The following is a 24972-nucleotide window of genomic DNA, read 5'->3' as shown; positions in this document are numbered from 1 at the left end:
CCTTTGGAAGTTTAAAAGCTCACTGGCGCTGTTTGCTGACTAGGTTAGACCTTGGCGCAACCAACATTCCCATTGTTATTGCTGCTTGCTGTGTACTCCATAATATCTGTGAGAGTAAGTGGGAGACGTTTATGGTGGGGTGGGAGGTTGAGGCAAATCACCTGGTGGCCGATTTTGAGCAGCCACACAGTAGGGCGATTAGAAGAGCACAGCTAGGCATGCTGCACATTGGAGAGGCTTTGAAAACTATTTTCATGACTGGCCAGGCTTCAGTGTGACAGTTGTGTGTGTTTCTCCTGGATGCAAACCCACCCCCTTTGTTGCTTTTAATTCCCTGTAAGCCAACCACCATTCAATCATAGCTGGGAAAGGAAATAAAGTAACTATTGTTTTGAAACCATTCATTCTTTATTAATTAAAAAAAAAAAGTAACACAACTGACAAGGTAGCCTGGGTGGGATGGGGGAGGAGAGAAGGACAAGGCAACATTGTTTGTTGTAGCCACACTACAAATCAAAACTGTTTGAATGACAGCCTTCTGTTGCTTGGGCCATCCTCTGGTGCTGAGTGGCTGGGTGCCCGGACCCTCCCCTTCTCCTCCCCGCGTTCTTGGGCATCTGGTTGAGGATGATATGCAGGGCCGGCTCCAGACCCCAGTGCGCCAAGCGTGTGCTTGAGGTGGCATGCCGCGGGGGGCGCTCTGCCTGTCGCCGGGAGGGCGGCAGGCGGCTCCGGTGGACCTCCCGCAGGCGTGCCTGCGGAGGGTCCGCTGGTCCCGCGTCTCCGGTGGAGCATCTGCAGGCACATCTGCAGGAGGTCCACTGGAGCCGCGGGACGGCGACCGCCAGAGCGCCCCCCGCGGTGTGCCGCCGTGCTTTGGGCGGCGAAATTACTAGAGCCGCCCCATACGATATGGAACTTGGGGAGGAGGGCAGATGGTTATACAGTAGATGCAGGGGGAGTCCTTGGTCTTGTTGGCTTTCCTGCAGCTCCACCAGATGCCTCATCATGTCCGTTTGCTCCCCCATTAGCCTCAGCATCTCCTCCTGCCTCTGCTAATCGTGCTCACTTAATGCTTTCCTGGCCTCTGCCACTGAATGTCTCCATGCATTAAGCTGTGCCATATCAGTGCTGGAGGATTGCATAAGCTTGGAAAACATGTCATTGCGAGTGTTTTTTTTTTTTGCCTTCTAATCTGCAATAACCTCAGGGACGGAGATGATAGGGGGAGCATAGAAACATTTGCACCTGCGGGGGGTGGGATAAAAAGGGAGATTAAAATTTAAGATATGTTCTTGAGAACAAAAGGGAGACTCTTTCATAGTGAATCAAGCAATTCACAGCAGACTGCACATGTGTTTTAGGTACAAGGTCACATTTTGCCTTTTATATTGAGTGCCTGTTGGTATGGTGACACATCACACATGGCTGGGCAACAGAATTTGGTTTCCAGTCAGCCATGGTAAGCCACAGGGTATACGGGATTGGCTTCTAACACCTTCATAACATGTGGGAATGGTTTCAAACTGCAGCACCCTCCTTTCCCATAGCAAGCCATGCTGGTTGGGTTTCACATTTAAAAGGAGGGGCTGCGGTTTTCAGGTGGATGTGCAGCACACACTTCCCCCTCACTCTTCCACGTGGCTATTCTCCGGGATGATCCCTTTTAGCCAAGTGCAAACAGCCCAGCATAAGTGGGGTCCTTTTACTGTTCTCTTACAAAAATTCCCCTATTTCAACCATGAATGATATCACTCTCCTGAGGCTAACACGGAAAGATACAGACCGAATGCTGCTTGAATGCAACCAAAACCCAGGGCCATTCACTACCATGCTTTGTGCTGCAATGATTCCAGACCACTTGCTACTGGCTTGGCATGGTAAAGTGTCCTACCATGAAGGACAAAATAAGGCAGCCCTCCCCATAAACCTTCTGCAAAGGCTTTCAGAGTACCCCTAGGAGAGTTTCATGGGGATGTCCCTGGAGGATTCCCGCTCATCCCCAGACACATTAACAGACTTTTCCAGTAGCTTTACTGACCGCGAATGCATCCCAATTCTTCAGGGCAAAACAAACATTGAACACTATTGCTTTTAAACCCTGTACTATAGTTACAAATGTGCACTCACCAGAGGTGCCTTCTCCGGCTTCAGGGTTGGGGATCCCACCTTGGGAGGCCATTGGCTCCAGGGTGATGAAAAGGTCCTGGCTGCTGGGGAGAATGGATTCACCACTTGCCTGCTGTGTATTCTCCTCCTCCTCCTTCTCCTGTTCCTCATCCACAAAATCCTCCTCCCTGTTGCATGAGGCTCCCCCTTGCAGGTGTCCATGGGCAGTGGTGGGGTAGTCTCCCCCTAGAATGCCATGCAGCTGATCATAGAAGAGGCATGTATGGGGCTCTGACCCGGAGCCGCCATTTGCCTCCTTTGTCTTTTGGTAGGTTTGCCTGAGCTCCTTAATTTTCACGTGGCACTGCTGTGTGTCCCTGTTGTAGCCTCTGTCCAACATGCCCTGTGCGATTTTGGCATATATATTAGCATTTCTTCTTTTTGATTGGAGTTTGTCCTGCACAGATTCTTCTCCCCATACAGCAATCAGATCCAGTGTCTCCCTTTTGGTCCATGCTGGAGCTCGTTTGTGATTCTGGGACTGCATGGTCACCTGTGCTGCTGAGCTCGCCAAGCTGACCAAACAGGAAATGAAATTCAAACTTTCCCAGGGCTTTTCCTGTGTACCTGGCTAGTGCATCAGAGTTCAAAGTGCTGACCGGAGTGGTCACATTGGAGCACTCTGGGATAGCTCCCAGAGGCCAATATCATCGAATTGTGTCTGCACTACCCCAAATTTGACCTAGCAAGGTTGATTTTAGTGCTAGTCCCCTCGCCGGGGAGGAGTACAGAAGTTGATGTTAAGAGCCTTTTAGGTCAACAGAACAGGGTTCGTTATATAGATGCATTCATTTTAAAATCGACCTAATGCGGCTAAATTTGACCAAACACCATAGTGTAAACCAGGGCTGAGTGTCCCTAGCCTCTGTTTGCCAGGAGCTAGGAGTGGACAAAAGGGGTTGGATCAATTGGTGATTGCCTGTTCTGTTCATTCCCTGTGAAGCTTCTGACATTGGCCACTGTCGGAAGACAGAATGCTGGGCTAGACTGACCTTTAGTCTGACCCAATATGGCCATTCTTATGTTATGCCCTTATCTGTACAGTGCCTAGCACATGAGAATCTTGATTGGAGTTCCAAGGTGCTACTGTTTATATAAACAAGTCCAAACTCTTTTGGAGGGGCTTCCCCTTTCCCAGGTTTCTTCTACCTAATGACTATTTTTATCAGATGACTTTCCCCTAGATTTTCCTCTATATTAGCTTATCTTTTTTCCCTAATTTTATTATTTTCTACCCATATTTTCAACTTCCATTGTATAAATTGTCTCTCTTTACAACATATCCCAGTTTGTGTCATCAGCAAAATTATTTAATGTGACCACTTCCTGATCATTAGTGAAGATGTTAAATAAAGCTAGCTGGTACCCAATCACCTTCCTATCTAATATATCGCTTCTCATTATCTGTGAACATGACTTTCCCTGTCCATCCCCTTCCTTTAGAAAACAGGATTGCTTGCACTGCCCTCAACGTGCTCTTCATACTTGCAGCTTTGATGTGACTGGTAGCATGAAGACATGACTGTAATCAAATCTCATGCTCCGGGGCTTCACTCAGTCACCTGCAGTGGGTAGGAAGGATTTTTTTTTTCTCCCATGCATGATTGGCTGGATGTATTTTTTTTTTTCTGCTTTCCTCTGAAACATGAGAAATTGGCCACTGCTGGAGATGGGACACTGGATAGAATGGACCAGTGCTCAGAGGCAATACAGAGATCCTCTTTTTAGATGCCTGGCTGGTGTGTCTTGCTCAGTCAAACTAAGCACCAATCTGGGGCTCAGGAGGGAATTTTTCCCATGTCAGATTGACAGAGACATGGGAGTGGGGTTGCGTATATCTAAGGCATACTTCACCTCATCTATTCTTGCCTATGCAAGAACCTCGGGCATTGGTAGCGTCTTGGTCTCTGCTGTTCTCTGCCTGTGGCACACAATAGTTTAGTCTCCTGAGGACTAAAATTCTTTAGTCTAACTAGCCTTAATGGGTTCAATATAGGGGTATCTGGGTGAAATTAAGTAGCCTGTGATATGCTAGAGGTCAAACTAGATGATCTAATGGTTCCTTCTGGTGTTAAACTCTGAAATCTATTAAATTATCATTTAGTTAGTTTTCAGTATAGTCAGTGTCGTATCCAAGCCAATCTGAATTAGAGTTGCAAATTAAATTTTGTGTGACACTGTTTCAAATGTTATAAAGTCATGTATTTCATATTATACCTAGTGTGCTCCTTTAATCCACTAGATGTGTAAATTCTTGTTGCCTATTGATCACCATTCTGTTAGCCTCCAGGTAAGTGAACTCCCCAGAACAGGGACTTTAGGCTAAATCCAGCTTTCAGCTACACTGGTGTTAATCTAAAGCAACTCCATTAACATCCGATGACTTATTCCAGTTTTACACCATGTAACTGAGAGCTGAATTGCCCTCTTTGTCTATCTGCTTGTTTGTGAAGCCCCTAGCAAACTTTGGGTACAATATAAATTATCATAAGAGTGATTTTTCTCTTAATATTTGTTCCATGATTTTATGGAGGATTCTGGTCAGACTTACTGGGTGCTAATTGCCAGGTTCAATCTTCTTTCTTATTTTGAAGATCTGTACCACATTTTACTTTTTCCATTTCTTTGGTAGATTTCATTATTTTGGTATCTTCACAGTATTCCCTTAAAAAAAAACACAATGGTCAGTTATTTAGTTATTCTTTTGGCAAACTAGAATTCATGTCCACCAGATCTGCTGACATTTGTGTGTTATAGTTTTTCAATGATTTGCTCCTGGTTTTTTTTTTGTTTGTTTTTATCGGTAACTATTTATCTTTAGAAATCTCAATATATTTTTCGAGGGAAGATGGAGCATGGACTCTTTGGTCTAGTTCATCTGAGACAATACAGATCAGAATGAGACTACAATCTAAGTTTTTGTTCACTCAGGAGAAATTTGTGTCTCTAATGGTGTACTGGCCCTTTACGTTAGTGTGACCAGAAGGAGCCTTGCAGATTGGGAAGGACAAGGCTCCCCACTCCCTGGGCCAGCGTGGATAGGTGTTGGGGTTATTAGATCCATCTTGGAAAGATTAAGGGAGCATTCAGGTGTCTGGGTGGGTGACTCAAAAGGCAGCTGCATTCTCAAGCCCAATATGGAGAGCCATTGGGAGAAAGGCTTTCAGGGCTGTCGATGCTTAAAGCATCATCCACTTCTCTTGTTTTGGGTTGGTCTGTAATTGTGTAGGAGTTGCTGAGGCTCAAATAGGGAAGTTAGGTGTGGAAATATCGAGAGGAACAAGCAGACCATCTCTGCATCCAGGAGATCCTTGAAGTTTTCCATTGCTTAGTTGGTGAGAGATGGGTAGGGCCAGCATGAAGAGTTCTGGAGGAAGGACCATCTATTATTGTCAGGAGAGAAAAAGCAGTAAAAGTCAAGGTAAGGTTACTATAGGGAAGCTTATATGACAGCTTTCTGTGTCTGAGGAGCTGCAAAAACCCTTAAAAGACTACCGGTAGTTGAATCACCCAAACATGAAAATAATATGGCTTTTTTTCCTGGTGTTTAAAAAAAGACACAAATAAATTTATTATGAAGTAGTAAAAATTAATATGCAAAAGCAGGGAAGTTCAGAAATTGCATGCTTACTTTTAGCCATTTTAAACTCTCTGAAAAAAGAACTAAATAAGTTCATGGAGACTAGGTCCATCAATGGCTATTAGCCAGGATGGGCAGGGATGGTGTCCCTAGCCTCTATTTGCCAGAACCTGGGAATGGGTGATAGGGGATGGATCACTTGATGATTACCTGTTCTGTTCATTCCCTCTGGGGCACCTGGCATTGGCAACTGTCGGAAGACAGGATACTGGGCTAGATGTACCTTTGGTCTGACCAGTATGGCTGTTCTTAAGTTCTGAAAAAACCCAAAAGGCTATGTTGCAAAACAGCGAATGTGACTAATTACCATATGGATATAAATGTTATTAAAACAAGCCATTTGTGGAGCAGTAGACTGTAGTTTGGGGAATAAAGATCCACTTTTCTACAAGGAGGTTTTAAAGAACTTCAAAGTTGTGCAGTGCAAAGTAGATGTCATCAATACTCAGTAAGCTGTGTGCATTTTCCATAAGGTTCTGCTAATTAAAGAAGCAGCGGCTAGGGATTCAGGACACCAACTTTCCCTCTTACAGTATTTTTGTGGTGGTTTGCTTGAACAAGAAGTTAGTATGTACACTTCATGGCTTTGAAATCTGAGTGTGATATGCTATAGAGCTTTACTCTATTTCTGTTTTGTCTGTCATGCTTTTTATAACCCTTAGCATTCAGATAGGGTTTGATCCTCTTACTAGATTTTCTTTGGTCCAGTTTTACTTCAGTGGAATTACTAATGATTGAATGGATGTAAATGTCAGAGCATTTATCTGAATAGTTTGAAATTATTGTCTGAAAGAAGTATTGGGGCATGGGTTTGATTATTTGCCTCAGAAAGAAGGGGTGTGTGTGTGTGTGTGTGTGTGTGGGGCGGGGTGGACACCTGCTCCTGCCTGGGAGGGCTGGAAAGCAGCCCTGGAGAGGGCTGCAGCTCTAAAAGCTGGGCTGATTGGGGAAGCAGCCGTAGCTGGGCCACACCCCAATCAGGCCACAGCTGGCTGTATAAAAAGGCTGTTAGCCAGGAGCCCAAACAGTCTCCCTCTGCAGGGAGAAGGGCCTGGCTGCAGGGAGCTAGAGACAGGGTACCTGAGTGGAGCAGGGCTGGGGAAAGGTAGAGAAGCTGGGGAGCTCCAGCCTGGAAAGCCCCAGGCTGCGGCCTAGTATAAGGCCAACAGGTACTGGGGGTTGCAGAGGGCAGCCCAGGGGTAGGCAAAGGCAGCAGGTCCAACCCAACCTTGCCAGTGATGAGTAGGCTGATACTGCAGTCTACCCCAGGGTGTGGGGCTAGACGATGAATGGCAGTAGCCTTATACTGAGGTAAGGTGGGGATAGTGGGTGGGGGTTCCCCAGGGAGGGGAGACCCTGAGAGCAAGGGGTTACTGCCAGGGGGCAGCATGCCAGCTAACAGGGTACTGGAGTCTAGAGAGGGACACGAGGGGCCGAGTGGTAGTGGATCACCAGCCTGCAGAGGGTGCTCTGGGCTGGAAATCGACCTAATTCCCTGAGAGACCAGCAGGAGGTGCCACAGGGTGAGTTTGCACGCTTACAATGTGTTTATAATTTTTCTGGAAAAATATATTGAGGCATTTAATAAAAGTTTGTTTGCCAAGAGGCTCGACCTCCTTTTTACTTATAAACAAGAACATTTTTATTTAAATAGAGAAAACATTTCTCCGTCTCTCACCTTCCTTTTTATTAGAACATGCACCCTAGGTATGAAATTTATCACAGGCTAAGTAGCACATTTTTGCGGGGAGCCCCTTGATAAAGCATCAGTAGCATATCTTTAGATAACACCCAGGTTATGATAGGACTTTTTGAGATATCTAGAAATGCTAGAGAACATAATTGTCTGTCTATTGTACTCAGCCGTTAAATAACTTTTAACTGTACAGAATGATTAAAAAATGTTAAGAGACACACAGCTACATTTTATATGCAATAATTAGTTATTGCATTTTTTGAGGCAGCCAAAGACCTAATAGGTGTCCGATGAGAAGAGACCACAGATACCTCATGATTCTCAAGAAATGGATTTAAAATGAAATCTTTGGTCTCAAGTGAGAACCTTCAATGTACAAAAGGAAGATGGGGATGTTGGGTCGATGAGGAAGAGGGTGGAAGAAAGACATAAAGATCATTGCTGGCTGTGCGGCCAAAGCTAGGAACAACAACTGTGAGAAAACTATGCCAAGGCCCATGTGTTGGCATCTTCACTTGGCGCTGTGGTAGCTAAGATTAAGCTAATCAAAATTCATTGCAATGTCAGGCAAACATTTTAATCTTAATGATTAACTAATTGATTTGAACCATTCCCCACTCTTATTATAGATTTTCCAACTCCCCTGCTTCCAGGAATCTTTACATAATTCCATTTGCTGTTCTCTTTGCAGACTATACCACAAGAAGTTTGAACAAAATTTTAATGCTGGAACCAGTTGATTTATGATAATGACCTTCTTGCATATTAAAGTTGAAAGCCTATTCTTGGAACATTGTTGTGCTCACCAAGCTATTGAAGATGGTGTTGGATTAGCAAAATTTAGATACAGTAAATTTGCATGGAGCCATGAAGAAAATACCATGTTACAGCAAAACCCAGTGAAATTTTGCTCTTTCCCTTCATTCAAAGGTAAATCCCAGCCTTTTTGTTTTGCTGATGGTAGTGCACTTGTTTTTATCATAAGTGGAAATGAAACTGAAGCATAATGCTACCAAGGAGGTGGGGGACAAGGGAATGCAGAATGCTCAAGGGGAAATCTCAGTTACTGAACTCATTTTCATGAGTATCACATACATGAGCAGTTGGGTTCTTTACAATCAGAGAATTTAGAGGAAGGCCAAGGGACTCATTAAATACACAAGACAAATAGGAGCATCTTACACTTAACAACCCTAGGACTTCACTCATTCTTGTGCTGCCCATAATATAACAGGGTGTCACAATTTAGGGCAACTGCAACTATATTTCCCCTTGGTGGTCCAGCAAGGGCACCTATTTTCAGGTGTCCAGGTCCTCAATTGTTGCCTCTCTTGGGTGGAGACATGCCTCCCTCTCCCTTATGACTGGAGCAGTTTCAGGCTGCACGGTTCATTGCCAAACTGTGTTTTCCCCAACAAAGATAGGCTGCCCATGCCAAATCTGTTTGCTTTCTCCTTAGAGATAATTAACATGTGTAATTCCTACAGTTATGAGGTACCACACAGCACTTCCTGTGAAAGCCTACTTTATTCTTGCGGTAAAAAACATTACAGAGAAAACATATTCAAAACAATAAAAGAACCTACATGAATGCTAATAAGCTTACTGGAATTAACCCCAACCCTAACATTGGCTTTGGCAGGAGCAGTCCTTCAAATCTCCACCCTAAGGGAAGTTCATCACAACTTCAGCTCAGAACAAGCACCGAGTCTTTTGGGGTCTTAAGCCCAGTCCTTCCAACTTTACCCTCAGGATTGGGGCCCTCCATGGACCAGGGATCCTGCCCATTTGCTGGATTAGGAAGAAGTCTCTGAGCCTTTTTAAAATGGCTCTTCAAAAACCCTTTTGTTGTTGGTCTCTGGAGAACTGAATTTGAACTAGTATATGCAGACTTCACAAGGGGGCAGCTTCTTTCAAAACATTACAGCCCAAGTGAATTTGCCTATTCATCCCCTCTTGTTCTCCTATTGATCCTTCCCGTGGAAGGAGACATACAATTCCGCAATAACACACACATAGTTGCATTTTTAATACAATGTATCCCAAAGGTATTAACCTTAATTCAATAGGGTATTACTTAATTCAGTAAACTTTATCTCAGTTCCATAAGATATGGTTCAAGATATAACAGAAAATTGTCAGCCTGTCAGACAGGTTCCCATAAAAATTCTTTCTTCCCCTCCCCATCCCTTAACCTATAATACATTCCGCATACATGTCACAGGGCGTATGTGCATGTGCTCACATGACTCGGTTCAGCAAAACACTTAAGCCCTTGTTCAAATCCCTTGGACTTTACATGCTTAAGTATAGTGCTGAATCAGGATCCATGGGGTGGGACACAAGAATCTATTAACTTGTTCTCCCCCTTAAATAAAAATGTTTTCCCATAACCAACACCATTTTGGCAAACAAATTTAGATTGGAAAAGCCTATACTTTGTAACTAAAAATATGCGAAGTATATTTATAATTTAGCTGTGTTAAATTTATGTAATTTTATATGGAGGAAGGAATGGGAACAGAGGACCTATTAGTACATCGGAGAGGTTCTTTGGGGTTTTTGGACACTTTCTGTACTCAGTATTATTCCTTAGCTAAAAAATGGACTCTCAGAAACATTTTTTATGAGCCTCTGAGGGCTAGCATGTTTTTTAGGATCATTTAACAGTATTCAGAGAAGAGGATGAACTCTTCATTCAGAGAAGACAGAATTTATGTCTGCCTCTCCTCTTGCCACCTCAGGTGCATCACTAACTTGACTGGAGTGCTTGTGAAGGCTCAGCACCGACTGCAGTGAGAAATACAGGGCCTGAGTGCGTGCCTTGCTAATCATGATGGAGCTGAGATACAAATAGCTTTATACTGACAATGAGAATGTTCACTGGCTAACATCATGCAACATTTTGAGACTAAAAATGAGGTGGCATTGGCTTTGTCAGGCTAAGTCCAAAGAAGATCTTGCTGAGGTGAGAACAGCTAATAAATTATAGGTCATAATTAGGCAGGGTGAATTGAGTGGAGAATAAAGAACATAATGTTATTTCAAATTTAACTTCCTGTTATTAATATAGGGCATGATTTTTTAAAAGCACACAATGTTGGCCTAACTCTGCTTCCAAAGAAGTCAATGAGTGTTTTATCATTAGCTTCAAAGGGAACAAATCTTTTGAATTTTCTTTTGAATATCATACCTAGTTTGAATTGTGCATGGTACTTAAAACCAAGTTTATATAGTAGTTTCATCTTTAAAACATACTTAAATATGAAATATGCATGGCTTCTGCAGTTCCTATTGAAATCACAGGCTATTAGTAGTGATAAGCCCAGCTGTCTGTGGGGGAGTGAAAGTTATTGGTATTCCCAGGGGCGGCTCTAGACACCAGCGCGCCAAGCAGGCACTTGGGGCGGCCGTTTCCCGGGGGGGCGGCATTTGGCTCCGGTTGAGCACCCGCCGGCATCACTGTGGCAGGTCCACCGGAGCCCGGGACGAGCGGACCTGCCGCAGGCATGACTGCGGCGGGTCCCCTCTTCCCGCGGCTCCGGTTGAGCTCCCGCAGGCATGACTGCGGCAGGTCCGCTCGTCCCGGGCTCCGGTCGACCTGCCGCAGGTATGCCGGCAGGAGCTCAACCGGAGCCGCGGGAAGAGGGGACCCGCCGCGGGACCGGGGAAGGGCGGCGCAGCGCTCCGCGCTGCTTGGGGCAGCCTACTTTCTAGAGCCGCCCCTGGGTATTCCACACTTATCAAGATCACAACATTCACTGGAGCATGTATTTGTTATCCCTGTTTTTATTAATAGGAAAACAGAGGCAGAATGCTTCAGTGTTCTGGCCACGGTTGCAGACCCAGGACTAGGTAGTTTCTGAGTCTTGAGCTCAGACTATGCCTTTTTGTCAAATAACTAAACTAATATTAGTTAATTTTCAAAAGCAGACTTTTTTTTTCCTGTGGGGGACACCTCAGCTGGTCCCTTAACAGAACTTAAATTGCCATCTGCCTGTTGACCTTTTTGCCCTGTTGACTGTGGGTTGCTCCTCACCCACTCAGAAATGCACCATGCACACAGCAGCATAAAATCTGCCATGAGATCCACGTAACACCGCTGTTGTAGCTTTTCCAGTGTGTGATTTGAATAGTCTCATGGTTCCCCTCAAAAAAAGATTGTTTTTTGGACTGATTAGATTTTGTTTCTTCTATTTTTGTAACTTCTTCTTGGGCCTACTTAATTTTCTTTGCTGCACATAGGATATTTCTTTTATTTTTCCATTGGCAGTCAGTTTGGCCTTCTCTGGACATATTTAAATTTGTTCACACACCCAATGGAGGTGAAGGGAAGATGAAAAATGTTGTTTGATTTGTAAATGTTTGTCTTTTTTTTTGCTTAAAATTCCTGTTGGTATCTTGCCTTTGTAAATAGAGCAGTTATTTTCAGTCCCAAACTACTCTTTACGACGATCATGCTGCCCTGAATGTGAGAAACTAGAAGAGGTGCGTCTCTCTGAGGAAATTCACAGTTGAGACCAGAAGGGACCATTCGATCATCCAGTCTGACCACCTGTATAACATAGGCCATAGAAATTCACCCAGTTATTGAAACCAATAACTTATGTTTGACAAAAGCATATCTTAAATTAAGAAGCATAACTGTAAATGAAAGAGTTTGGAAGGAATTGTTGCATCCTCTGTTGTGGCATTCTGATGCCTGCAGTAGCTATTGGTGAAGAAGATTCCAGGTAAACTAATGATCGTCTACTCTAATGCATTTAATGCCCTGATTGTATGATGGGATGAAGGGGGCATAGTACAAAGAAGCTAGAAACCTCATCAGCTTCTTCTGCCACCATTTTAAATAAAAACATAAATAATATAACTCCAGCCCTGGTATAACTTTGATTTTAATAATAAAGTAGTAATAATAATAATAAATAATGGATACATAAAATTAATACCTCACTTTTACATAGCACTTTTTATCCATAGATCTTAAAACACATTTCAAAAGAATAAGTAGCATCATCCCCATTTTACAGATGAGGAAACAGAGCCACAGGAAGGTGAAGTGACTTGCCCAGGGACACCCAGCATATCAGTGGCAGAGCTCTGAATTGAGCCCAGGTCTCCTGAGTTCTAATTCAGTGTCCCATCTTCTATATGCAACATTATGGTTTAAGGAAAGGGGGAAGAGATTTAAATTTGTGAAATGTCAAAAGAATTATATTAATTTTCATGAAGTTTTCCTCAGCACTCTTCTTATTTTGACACTTGTCTTTATTTTTTATTTTGCTTTAAGAAAAAAAATTGTGTGATTAAGGACCAAGATAATGCTCAAGGTGGCCAACTAGTTCTTATTTGGTATGAAGAACATTTTTGTGATTAAGCACTGGTTTGGGACTAGGGAGACCTAGGTTCTGTCTTCTTCTTGGCCGCAACTTACTGTGTGACCTTAAGCAAGTCATGTAGTCGATCTGTGTCCCTGTTCCACATCTTTAAATTGGAACCAGAATAAAACTTCCTTTCTTCTACCCTTTGGCTGTCATGGCTGTATAGAAGTCTTCAGGGCAGACACTCTGTTACTATGTCTAGCTACGCTTAGGACAATGGGGCCCTGATCTTACATGAGCCCTGTAAATACTACTGTTCTTATTTAACAAAACCCAGCTCAGTCTTCTAACAAAATCTATGCCATTCTATACAATTAGAGTATGACCCATCCCAGGCACTGTTCAGAACCTGCTGCCCGCACTCTCTGCCCCACCACTGAAATTGACTGGCTTGACCCATTAGGCAGTGAGCAGGAGGATGCTGGAGGGGAGCTCTTCCCCTGAAAGCCAGAATCTTTTTGTGACTCAGGACTCTGACGATGGCCAGCTGGAAAGCCAGCCCTCTTCCTGCTCTGCAACAATGGAGTCTGATTCCTGTCCTGCATCAGCTAAGCCCAAGTCGCAGTCAAAAACTCAGGCCAAGACTGAAGAGTCAGATCCTCTGGAGTGAACTTTGGCATGTAAATAACTGTCTTAATAATGTATTATTAATAGAACGGCCATACTGGGTTAGACCAATTACCAGGTGCCCACACCATAGTGGCATCTCTAGCGCATAAACCAAACCAGCTAACACCTTCCGTACATGCAGACCACTTACCATTTCTGAGGTTATCTGTGCGAATAGGCATCTCAAGGAGGTAAATGCACATACACATAGTTTTTAAGGTGTGTTTTTTTTCTTCTATCACGACTTATCTGATTTGTGAACAGTAAATGACTGTTCTTTCCTCTACTCCCACAGTCACAGTATTTGCAACAGCCAGACCATCAAGGACAGGGTCTCTGTACTGCTGACAGGTTGGCCAACCTGAGGGGCAGAAAAAAGAAGACTTGGGATGAGACGTTTGCAGAACTCATGACAGAGTCCCTGTGGAAAACCAGGCTGGCTGAGAGGCTGGCTATGAGGACCCAGAGGGAGAAAGAAAAGCAGCTCAGGGAAGTGGCCAAGGACAGGGTCACAGTGGCCAGAGAAAGTGTGGCGGTGGCCAACAACAGCATCACCATGACAAAGGAGAGCATGGAAAAAGACAGAGATGTGAAGGCAACTCATGAACACTGTCCTGAGCCAAAATGCCCTCCTGCAAAATATTACTTACTAGGTCAGCAGGACCTGCAGTCCCATAATTTGTTTGTTAAATGTATTTCCAGATACAAAGATATTTTTCCACTGGTTTCATTAAAACTTTATTGGGTTTTTATTGCTCTCTCATAATAAATCTATTTATAACACGTCCATTGTGGGTCATCATGGCATTTAACACAGAAAATCCTTTAAATAAAGCTGAAATAATTCATAGAGTTTTACAGTTGCACATAGGGAACATTAAACTTTAACCAGCTACACACCATACCTCTGTGCTCATAATACTCTCTCTACCAAGTTCAGGCATGGAACTCAATATATGAACAATAAGCATCCCTGATAGCATTCTCCCTCATATTTGTGCTCTGAACGGGATGCCTTACTGGCTGCTTGAACCTCCGAGCAAGGCTTTTCAGCCTCCTACCCATCAGTGAGGCTTTCCCCTTTGCTCTCACAGACATTTTAAAAAACACATGCAGTTATAATGCCTGAAATGTTTTTTTTTTCTTCTGGCACTTCCAACCTAGTCCATAAACAGTGCCAGTCACCTTTCAAACAGCCAAATGCACACTTGACTACCGTTCTGCAACTACTGAGGTGACAGTTAACATGTTAAGAACATAAGTAATGGCTATGCAGGATAAGACAAATGGCCTATCTAGCCCTGGATCCTGTCTCTCAACAGTGGCTAATGCCAGAGGCTTCAAAGGGAATGAACAGAACAGGGCAATTGTCAAATTATCCATCCTTTGTTGTCTAGTCCCAGCTTCTGGCTGTCAGATGTTTAGGGAGACCTTGAGCATGTGACAAAGTACTTTCTATTTTCCTCAGTAGAATTTGACTTCCAATTTTTAAAGGATGTCTTTTTGCCTCTCTCTTCCTCTTTTACTTAGCTGTTTAGCCATTCTGCATTTTTTTGGTCCTGTGTTGTTTTTTTTTAATTTGGGATACACATTTAGTTTGAGTCTTTATTAGGATGATTTTAAAATATTTCCATGAAGTTTGCAGGCATTTCACTCTTGTAACTTTTCCTTTTCCTTTCCATTTAACTAGCTTTCTTATTTTTGTGTAATTTACTTCTTGGACCAGATCCTGTGCTCCACTTAGGATTAAATCACGCATTGTCTCTGCCTTTTGGGGTTCCAAGATTATCTGCTTCAAGAAGCAGTCATTAACAGCGGCGGCTCCAGGCACCAGTGCTCCAAGTGCGTGCCTGGGGCAGCAAGCTGCGGGGGGCGCCCTGCCGGTCCCTGCAAGGGTGGCAGTCAGGCAGCCTTCAGTGGCTTGCCTGCAGGAGGGCTGCTGGTCCCGTGGATTCGGTGGCAATTCGGTGGCGGGTAGGACGAAGCCGCGGGACCAGCGGACCTCCCGCAGGCAAGTCGCCGAAGGCAGCCTGCCTGCCGTGCTTGGGGCGGCAAAAAAGCTAGCGCCGCCCCTGGTCATTAATGTCTAGAAATTTTATCAGCATCCTATCCTGAGGTGACATATATGTGCAGTCAATATGAGGATAGTTGAAATCCGCCATTATTACTGAGTTTTCTGTTTCTGTAGCCTCTGACGTCCCCCTCAGCATTTCACAGTCACCATCACCATCCTGGTCAGTGATACATTCCTACTGCTATACTCTTGTTATTCAAGCATGGAATTTCTAACCATATTCTATAGCACAGTTTGATTCATTTAAGATTTTTACTATATTTGACTCTATACTTTCTTTCACATATATTGCCACTTCCCCACCAACACAACCTATTTTTCATTCAAATATATATATATTTTGTATTCGGTTATTACTGTGTCCCGCTGCTTATCATTGTTGTTCCAATTTTATGTGATGCCTATTATATCAATATCATAATTTTAATACCAGGCACTCAGGTTCACTCATCTGACTTTTATATAGCTGACCAAAAGTCTGGAGTCTGGGGGCGGGGGGGATTTCTCTTTATATATACTGCAATGAGTAATCTCTTTGTAATGTTGCCTAGTGCGCTTTAACGTAGTACTGTTTCAAACAGCACTATGTTAAAGTGCACTAGGACAGTGGCTCTTCACCTTTCTAGATTACTGTATCCCTTTCAGCAGTCTGATTTATCTTGTGCACCCCAAATTTCACCTCACTTAAAAATGACTTGCTTACAAACTCTGACATAAAAATACAAAAGCCTCACAGCACACTGTTACTGAACAATTGTTTACTTTCTCATTTTTACCATATTATAAAATAAATGAATTTGAAATGCAAGTACAATATTTATATTCCGTGTCCAGTAAGTATATAGAGAGGTATAAACAAGTCATTGTCTGTATGAAATCTTAGTTTGCGCTGACTTTGCTAATGTTTTTTATGTAGCCTGTTGTAAAACTAGGCAAATATCTAGTTGAGTTGATGTACCCCTGGAAGACCTCTGCATACCACAAGGGGAACACATACTCTGGGTGGAGAACCACTGCACTAGGGAATTTTTAGTGCACACCATCTGGTTTGCACAGACCAATTAATGTGCAACATGTTAGTGTGCTTTGGAAATCACATCCCCATAGTCTGTTACTGCTGCGTGAGACAAGCCCTTATATACAAGTAACCATTTCTGGTGGTTTTCTGATGTTTATTGGATAGGCACTAGTTTCACTTTTTTTGTATTGGGGTGTTTCATCTGTGTTTATCAGTTAATTGACTGAGGCATATAGAATTTAAATAGATGGTGTCCCGTATTACTGAAAAACACTGAACGTCCCAGAGGGCATGTGCAAGTTCAGTGAGCATTTCTTGAACAATTTCCTCCCCATTTTTAGACATGGGAATTTTTAAAAATGGAACTTTTGATTTTGAAATTGACAAATTCTGGTTTTGAAATGTTCTGATTGCAAAACTATTCCCTCTTCTCAGTCTCACCATGCAACTAAATTAAATTGGCTGCTAGTTGCTGGGATTGCTGAAGGAAAAGCTTCAAATGTGAGACAGTGCTCAAGGTAGCTGTCTTTGTCTGGCTTTAGCAAATTTGAAACATCGTCCTTTATGACAGACGTTTAAAAGGCATCTTAATACTAAAAGCAAAAAATGATAGTCATTGGCTGTCACGCCCTTTAAGGTTAATCAGGTTCAGCCACCCCTGTGTCATCTCAGCTGCCTCCTCTGGATGATATTGATCAGCTGGGAACTAGCTGGGTTGGGTTCATTTGTGGGCTTTGCTGGGAGGAAGCTGTGTGGATTGTACACAAGTCTGAGAGAGGTTAGGTGGTAAGAGAAGAGCTACAAGGTGCATGTGAGAGGGAAGGGGGACAGGCACAACAGGAGCTTGACTGCCCGCCCACCCACCCTTGGTCTGGAGCTGGAGCTGAGGTAGAGCAGACCCTGAAAGTCGGATGGCTGTGCCTGGTGGGAAGCAGGTGCCCATTGTGTGTTGACTAAGTTTGGACTCTGAGAGAGGAAGAAGCCTGAGAGTCCACAAAAAAAGGACTGAGCATTGAGCCCACTAGTGATGGGAAACTATTTTGGCTTACGCTGAATATGAAGATTGTTTTGTTGGCCTCTTTGCTTACACCTCCATCCCTTCGCCCCTAAACAGGACCGAGTTGAATTTGGCTTGGCCAGAGGGTCAAATCAACAGAACAGTCCACCGGAGCCAAAGAGGGAAACAGAGCAGAGTTGTTGTAATGTCAGGTTTTGCTGGGAGGTGCATTCAGGTGGTGAGTTCCCCCAAGACAGACAGACAGACACACTTATCTTCTCTCTCTTAAATAGTAGAGTTCCTAAATACTTGAGGGGAAAAAATCATGTTTTAACCACCATTCTTGTACATCTTGAAGCACCATGTTGATTCACCATCAATAACGGGGAAAAGCCAGTGTAAAAGAGCTGGGTCCGAAGGACGGAAGGGGGAACAAAATAATCATATCTTCCCCTCACCCCTTGCCCCCTCACTCTCTGTCTGTCTCCTAAGGTCATGTTCCTCAGTAATCTCCATGTTTGCTCTGAATCATGCAGGAAAGGAAGGAATTGACTGGTGGATGTGTATAGTTATGGATCCATTGGCAATACCCTTGCCCTATCCCAAAGTTCCCTTTACTTGCGACTGCAGTTGAACCTTCCTGTGGAGTCTTGCCTTCTTGCTCCATGGAGCTTCTTCCAAGCTCTTCCGTTGCCCTTACTTGAGCTGGAAGATCTGGCTCCAAGTACCTTTGTTGGTGGGAGGAGGGCTGGCAAATGTAAGCTGACCCAATTAAGCAAAGACATTGAGTCCTCGGGCAAGAAATTGGTAAGGAATAAGTTTTAGGGTTCACCACAGCTCTAATTACTGCCACATGGCCAGATTATGTGCAGAACAGCAAAACTAAAAGGAAAAGTAAGTGAAAACAAAACTGCAGCAGTGTGGTGGTGATCTCTGTTGGACCAGGCACTGCGTCAGTGTCACAGCAAGAGCTTTTTTTAGTGCTTCTCTCCCCCCAGTTAGTCTTCAGCTTGTGGTAGAACAGACTGTGAAGGAGACTTTACTAATCACAATTATTATAAAACCAGCAAGCTGACAAAACAGCTTACCTAGAAAATTAACCATCTCTGAAAATTAGAGCTGAATTCTGAAGTAAAGGATGTCTTTGGAAAATGTCCAAACTTGAAATGGCTACAAGACATTAGTGATGCTCAGAGACCCAGCTACAGTGCTTCTCAGCTTGGTGGCTTAAATCCATTAGACATGCTTAGACATCTGCTTGTTTTAATAACCCTTTCACCCTTTTTCATGGGGCTTGAAATCCATTAGTAATGGTCAAAATGAGGATTAAGAAACCCATTCCACATCTGTTATTCCAGACAGCTGAAAAATGAACTTGTGGATAAGTTCTTCACTCTTTCCTAAATAAATCTGTTAAACAAATCAGAATCTGAATGATAAAATGTTTATGGATTGGTGCCCTTTGTCAGTCAGATGAAATATAATTATTTTATGTATATATTTGTCTACATAGTCACTGTACTGCCAATGTCTAACTCATTGGCTTGTAAAAAACACTTGGTCACATTTTTCAAGAATGCACTAAATTAACTGTCATTTCCTCCTCTCTGGATCTCCAAATTCAAATGATCTATATTTTTCATCATTGTGATAATAAAAATTCTGTGGCCCCATGCTCCTTTTAATCTAGCTCAGATGGTGCCTAAAAGTTATCAGGAACTTTGCACTGCCAAATATTGTAATATCTCCTCATTGTCAGATCCAACGTTGTGGAAATGTGTAGTCCAAGTAAACTACCAGAATTAAATGACCATAAGCAATTTAGGTAAGGTTTGGCTGGGAACTGAAAACCTAATTATCCATCCTGATGAGACGCAAAGGTGAAATTAATGGATGTAACTGAGTCAATTAACTTGGAAGGATAAACAAATTAGGTCAGGAATCACAATCTTCTCTGAAGTTGCTACCTTGACTTAACTGCGGCAACAATGAATACTCATACGCTGCAAAGATTCTGTGTTTTTTGGCAATGCAGACATCAACATACAGTTGCAAATGTGGGCACAAGTTCACTTCTATAAATAGAAAACTTAAGCTGTTGAAATATACAAGGTTGAAAGTCTTTCATAATTTGCTGTTAAGTGTGCCAATCTTTCATTAAATACAAAGGATTTACCCAGATACAAATTTAATTAATCCAGATACAAATAGTACGGGTATCAACTACAAAGCGTTCTGTGGCACCTTATAGACTAACAAATATATTAGAGCATGAGCTTTCGTGGGTAAATACCCACTTCATTGGATGCATGTTTTTACCCATGAAAGCTCATACTCCAATACGTTTGTTAGTCTATAAGGTGCCACAGAACTCTTAGTCTGGATCTTTAAAAGCGGCAAACACGGCTACCCCTCTGATACTCAACTACAAAGAGACACTATCCATTATGGTGACGATAGCTAAATTTGAGGTGACTACAATAGGAGACAGAGTTGGATTCTGATCTTCATTGCATCGTCCTGGCACAGATGTAACTCCACTGACTTGAGTGGAATTATTCCTGATTTACAAGAGCAAATGGAAGTGTGAACAGAATCAGGTCCATTTATCATTCTTTTTGGCATCCACTAATACCTTTCTGTGAGAGTGTCATTACATATTTTATTTTATTTCTGTCTCTGCTTTCCTTGTGATCCAGGATTTCTTTGCATTTCCCCATGGCTCTTTCTTTACACTGCTTCTCTCTGTCGAGTTTATTGCTGTAGGATTAATTTTAATCCTAAAAAAGGTAACTAGGCTACTCAGAAGACTTTTCATTACAAGGGAATAGGTTCACTTGATGCTCCTTTTACAGGGAAAGTTATCAAGACTTTCTTTCATGTTCATGTCTAATAGGCTTAGAAGTCATTAATGTATTTCTATCTGACAGTTCCTGGTTTAGATGGGTGCTTTCACATGACTAATCACATAATTGTGAACCCTCCTGCTTGTTCAATAACAAGTCTACTTGAAAAACTCTCAGTAGTAGGATTTAGCTTTTCATATCTATCATCTCCTTACATTATATAGACTCCCTTTTCTGAACTTTCAGGAACTGCTCACTTCAGGAATGCCTCCAGGATGGAAAATGGGTTAATATTTACTCCATAACTTTGCTGTGATGATAATGATCCATTAAGAGTCTGGAACAGTGGAGTGATATGAAATAATTTAGAGAGGTGGTTGACATGTTTTCAAGTAGGTAGTAAATAATAATTTTTCAAAAAGGTGTTAGTGCGTATCCTACAGTAGGTGTGCATGTGATTGGAATATTTTGTACTGCCATATCTGATGGGGCCATGCATATACCCTGTTTCCTTGTGCTCCCATGCCAAGACATAAAGGACAGAGTATCTGGGACTTTCCCTCAGTTCCTTCTTGCACTTCCTTTTGTGGCAGCAAAATGGAGCATGGTGAACATCTGAGCCACTAGTTCTGGCTAAAACTTCATAATTTTTTTCAAAACCTCCAGAACTCTCTTATCCACCGATAGTCCAATTTCATTCATGACAATTCCTTATCTGGACTGAATTTTGACACTCAGATCCCCTGTATATATCCTCCTGTACTGGGCACCTTAACCTGGCAGTTTCTAAATCTGCAGGTTTCAAGCCTGGCCCTTCCTGCAATGGATACCCATATATCAGATAAGTGCTTGATATGCTGGTCGTTTTCATCGAGGATGTGCAAATTACGAGATGCCCAGATGAAACTTCATCTACTGCAGTGATCTAGAAAAGGCCTTCAGATCCGAAGAAGACTGGCATCAGAAGTCAGGAACCAAATAAACTAACTTCTGACTTTGTCAAGCACCCTGACTAGCAGACACTCAGTGCTGAAGACCAATGGAGAAAAGACACACCAACATTTTCACCTCTGGCACTGAAACCAGCAACATCAGCACTAAAATCAATGCTAGTAATGAAGCTTGGCACGGAAAGTAGGTCCCCCACAAACATAAAGGTAGATACTCTAGATGGAGCTCAGTGTCTTCCAGCAGGGACAGAACCCAAACCCTTTGGGCAGGAAACCCACTAAGCCCACATCACACTGCGGCTAGCCTACCACCGTGGCATCTAGTAAAAACTTCATAGCTCTGACCCTGGTATCAGCGAAACATCCTTTGACACTAACATCTGCAATGAACCCAATGCCATCCAGTGTGCCCCTGGCAGAATTGGAAATGGCTTTAGTACTGGGATCCCAGAATGATGGATACCTTGGTGCCTATACAGATCTACTCCTCTCCATCACCGGGGCACACATTCTTGCCTTCCTCTAGCAGAAACCACTCTCCCCCGAGATCCATGGCTGACACTGTAGACAGACCAGCGGGCTCCATAGGGCTCAGCCATTATCACATCAGGAATGGCACTGGACTGGTTAGTATGAGATAAGCCAGCCATATCTATATGTCATGATGGTGTGGCCCTATTGAACTTATTATGGTCTGCCCTCATTGGGCATCCATGTCTACCTGTACCTGGATGACTAGCTATCAGTAAAGCTGGTCGCAGTAGGAGGCTGCAAACGGTCGCAATTAGGACACCTTGTGATCTATGAGAAGTTGCCTATTATACTACCATCTATGATAGTGTTCATAGGAGCCAAGATAGACTCTCAATCAGCAAGATCTTACCTCCCAGAGCACAGCTTCTGATCTCACCAACCAATGACAAACTACCTGCAATCAAAGCCGATGTTGTGAATGTGTGGGGCTACTAGGCATGTGTGTACGTGATACCTCTTGTATAAATGTGACACTACTCGTCAGTCTCCATCTGTAACCTTTATAACTATGGCTGGGGTTGCTGAACTCCCATCCTAATATCACATGAACAAGAGTTGCAGTGCTGCCCCAAGTCCTTTGAGAACTTCCTTTGTGGCTGGTCCCTGAGACTGTGTGAAAGATGCTTCTCTTCTGTGCCTCCTCCTCAGCGGTGACACACATAGCTTAAGGATGGCTTGGGGTGCCCACCTGAACCATCTTTATTTGAAGCTATGTATGAACATCCTGGACCTCACACATCTGTGATGAATTATATAAACAAACAAGGAGATGTTCAGTCATCCTTTCTCTTCTATGAGAGACTTGATGTCATTACCATGCAGCATCCCCCTTTTAGAAGCCAGCAACAACCTGGCAGACTTGTTAAGCAGGCATGCAGCAACCAACCACTGCAAAAGCCCATTAGAGAACCAATATTTTGCCAATGCGTGACTCACAATAGAGCTAGTCACCACAGAAGACAACAAATGTCCAAACTTCTGCTCCAAAGGGTTCTTCATCAGATGCATTTCTATTATAGTGCTTGCTAAGATTTTTATGTGCCTTTCATATGACAGCTCCCTATTGGCCTAGACAATTCTGGTTGTTGGTCCTCTTGCAAATGTCCTTTCAGTTTCCCTGAAACTGTTTTCCTTTCCATCTCCTGATCTGAGTAGACATGATATCTCAGAACCAAAGTCAGATATTGCACTCAGACCTGCAATCATTGCCCCTGACTGCTTGGATGTAGGCTGGTTGAGAGATGCAACCTTGTAGGGTGCGCTTTTAGCTATATGAATAACTCTTTATACACTAAAAAATGTGTAACAGTCTATGGACAGAGGAAGTAGTTTTCCACCCATATTACTGCCCATCAGAGTGACATAATGCCTGATGTATCATTGTTTTCTAACATACAGGGACCAAGATTTGTGAAAGTAGGAGTCTAAAGTTAGGATCCCAAACCCAAAAGTAGGCATGTTAATAAGTGGACTTACTTTTAAAAGTGCTGAGCCCCAGTAATTGCCAATGAAGTCAGTTGCAGCTGCTGATTGCTTAGAACATTTGAGCATTAGGACACTTAAATGCCTAAATATGAGTTTAAGAGCTTAACTTTAGACTCATATTTTAGAAAATCTTTGTCAAGAGCAGAGGTGATGGTGGGGTAGGTTGCAAACTAAGGAAAATCGGTGAAGTTTGTTTCTAGTGGGTATCTGAAAACAAAATAAACATTTACTGTTCATGGCATCAATTAGCAAAGTATGTGCTTAACTTTAAACACATGAGCACTGAATGTGCCTAAGTTTCTTACTAAAAAATCAGAGCCTACTTGCATGATCACTTGTGGTGGATGAACTTCAAAGAGGTTCCAAAAGCTGAGATACTTTTCTGAACCTTATTAGAAGAATTATCTTAACCTCAAGTCTGGAAGAGTTGCCCATACTGAAAGTCTTGTGAGAACAGGATATCTCTTGAAACATCCTGTACTGTACTATTACTTCCAGTCCATTCCAGCTGGAGCCAGGAAGTGCAGAACATGCCAAAAATAAAAATAATAAAAGGGATGGAGAAGTTATCTGAACTCTTTTGAATCCCAAAAGGTTTGATTCAGGTTTTGGATATAAGATCAGGTTGCATCTTACTTTATTTCAGTCAGTTCATACATTTTCTGTTTAGAACAAAATAATAGAGTTTACTGGAAGTGACAGTTAAAGAAAATAAACAATAAAAGCTATTCATTTTCCCTTCTGCCACAATGTTAGTTCCTCATGTTGCAGTGTATACTTGCAAGGAGGGCAGTGGTTTGAATCATTACAGATCAGCCCATATTTCTACATCAAACAATTTCTTTGCCTGGTCAACAGCTAGATCTGGGTCAAAGGTTGAATTAGTTCCTCACTTCCCCCCCCCCCCCCCAAGACAGTGCAACATCATCAGGTAGGGTTGCCAGGCATCCAATTTTCAACTGTAATGTCTGGTCGAAAAAGGACCCTGGCGGGCCATTAAATGTCTGGTTGGTGGTGCAGCAGGGCTAAGGTAGGCCCCCTGCCTGCCTTGGCTCCACATGGCTCCCGGAAGCGGCTGGTATGTCCCTGTGGCCCCTAGATGCCGGGGCAGCCAGGGAGGCTCAGCGCATTGCCCCCGCCCTGAGTGCCGGCTCTGCAGCTCCCATTGGCCGGGACCTGTGGCCAATGGGAGGTGTGGGGGGTGGTGCCTATGGGCAGTGTGCACTGCACAGAGAGTTCCCTAGCAGCCTTTACATCTAGGAGCTGGACCCCTTAACCCCACTGCGGTGCTGATTGGGAGCTGCCTAAGGTAAGTACCACCCAGCTGGAGCCCACACCCCCCCACCCTCTCCCACCCCCGACCCCTGCCCCAGCCTGAGCCCCCTCCTGCACCCAAAAGTGCCTCCCAGAGCCCGCACCCCAACCCCCTGCCCCAGCCCTGAGCCCACTCCCACAATCTGAACCCCTTGGCTCCAGCCCAAAGCCCCCCTCCAGCACCCCAAACCACTCATTCCTTGCTTCATCCCAGAGCCTGCACCCCCAGCTGGAGTCCTCATTCCCTCCCACACTCAGA

At 43.4% G+C, this 24972-nt stretch overlaps 1 long non-coding RNA gene across 4 annotated transcripts in view; it reads left to right on the top strand.

The window, feature by feature from the left end:
• Positions 1 to 14282, top strand: part of LOC120398562 — a 63650-nt gene extending 49368 nt beyond the window's left edge. For 3 of the 4 annotated variants that reach the window (XR_005594537.1, XR_005594536.1, XR_005594539.1), the window contains 3 exons: positions 8197 to 8435; positions 10250 to 10473; positions 13791 to 14282. This is a non-coding gene — a long non-coding RNA (uncharacterized LOC120398562). The remainder of the gene's footprint in view (positions 1 to 8196; positions 8436 to 10249; positions 10474 to 13790) is intronic. The other variant, XR_005594538.1, reaches the window with a different exon arrangement.
• The last annotated feature ends 10690 nt before the right edge of the window (positions 14283 to 24972 follow it).

This window comes from Mauremys reevesii, linkage group 2 (genome assembly GCF_016161935.1).
Source record: "Mauremys reevesii isolate NIE-2019 linkage group 2, ASM1616193v1, whole genome shotgun sequence".
NCBI classification, from domain to species: Eukaryota; Metazoa; Chordata; order Testudines; family Geoemydidae; genus Mauremys; species Mauremys reevesii.
The sequence above is the reverse complement of the archived record's forward strand: the minus strand, read 5'-3'. Positions and strand labels throughout refer to the sequence as shown.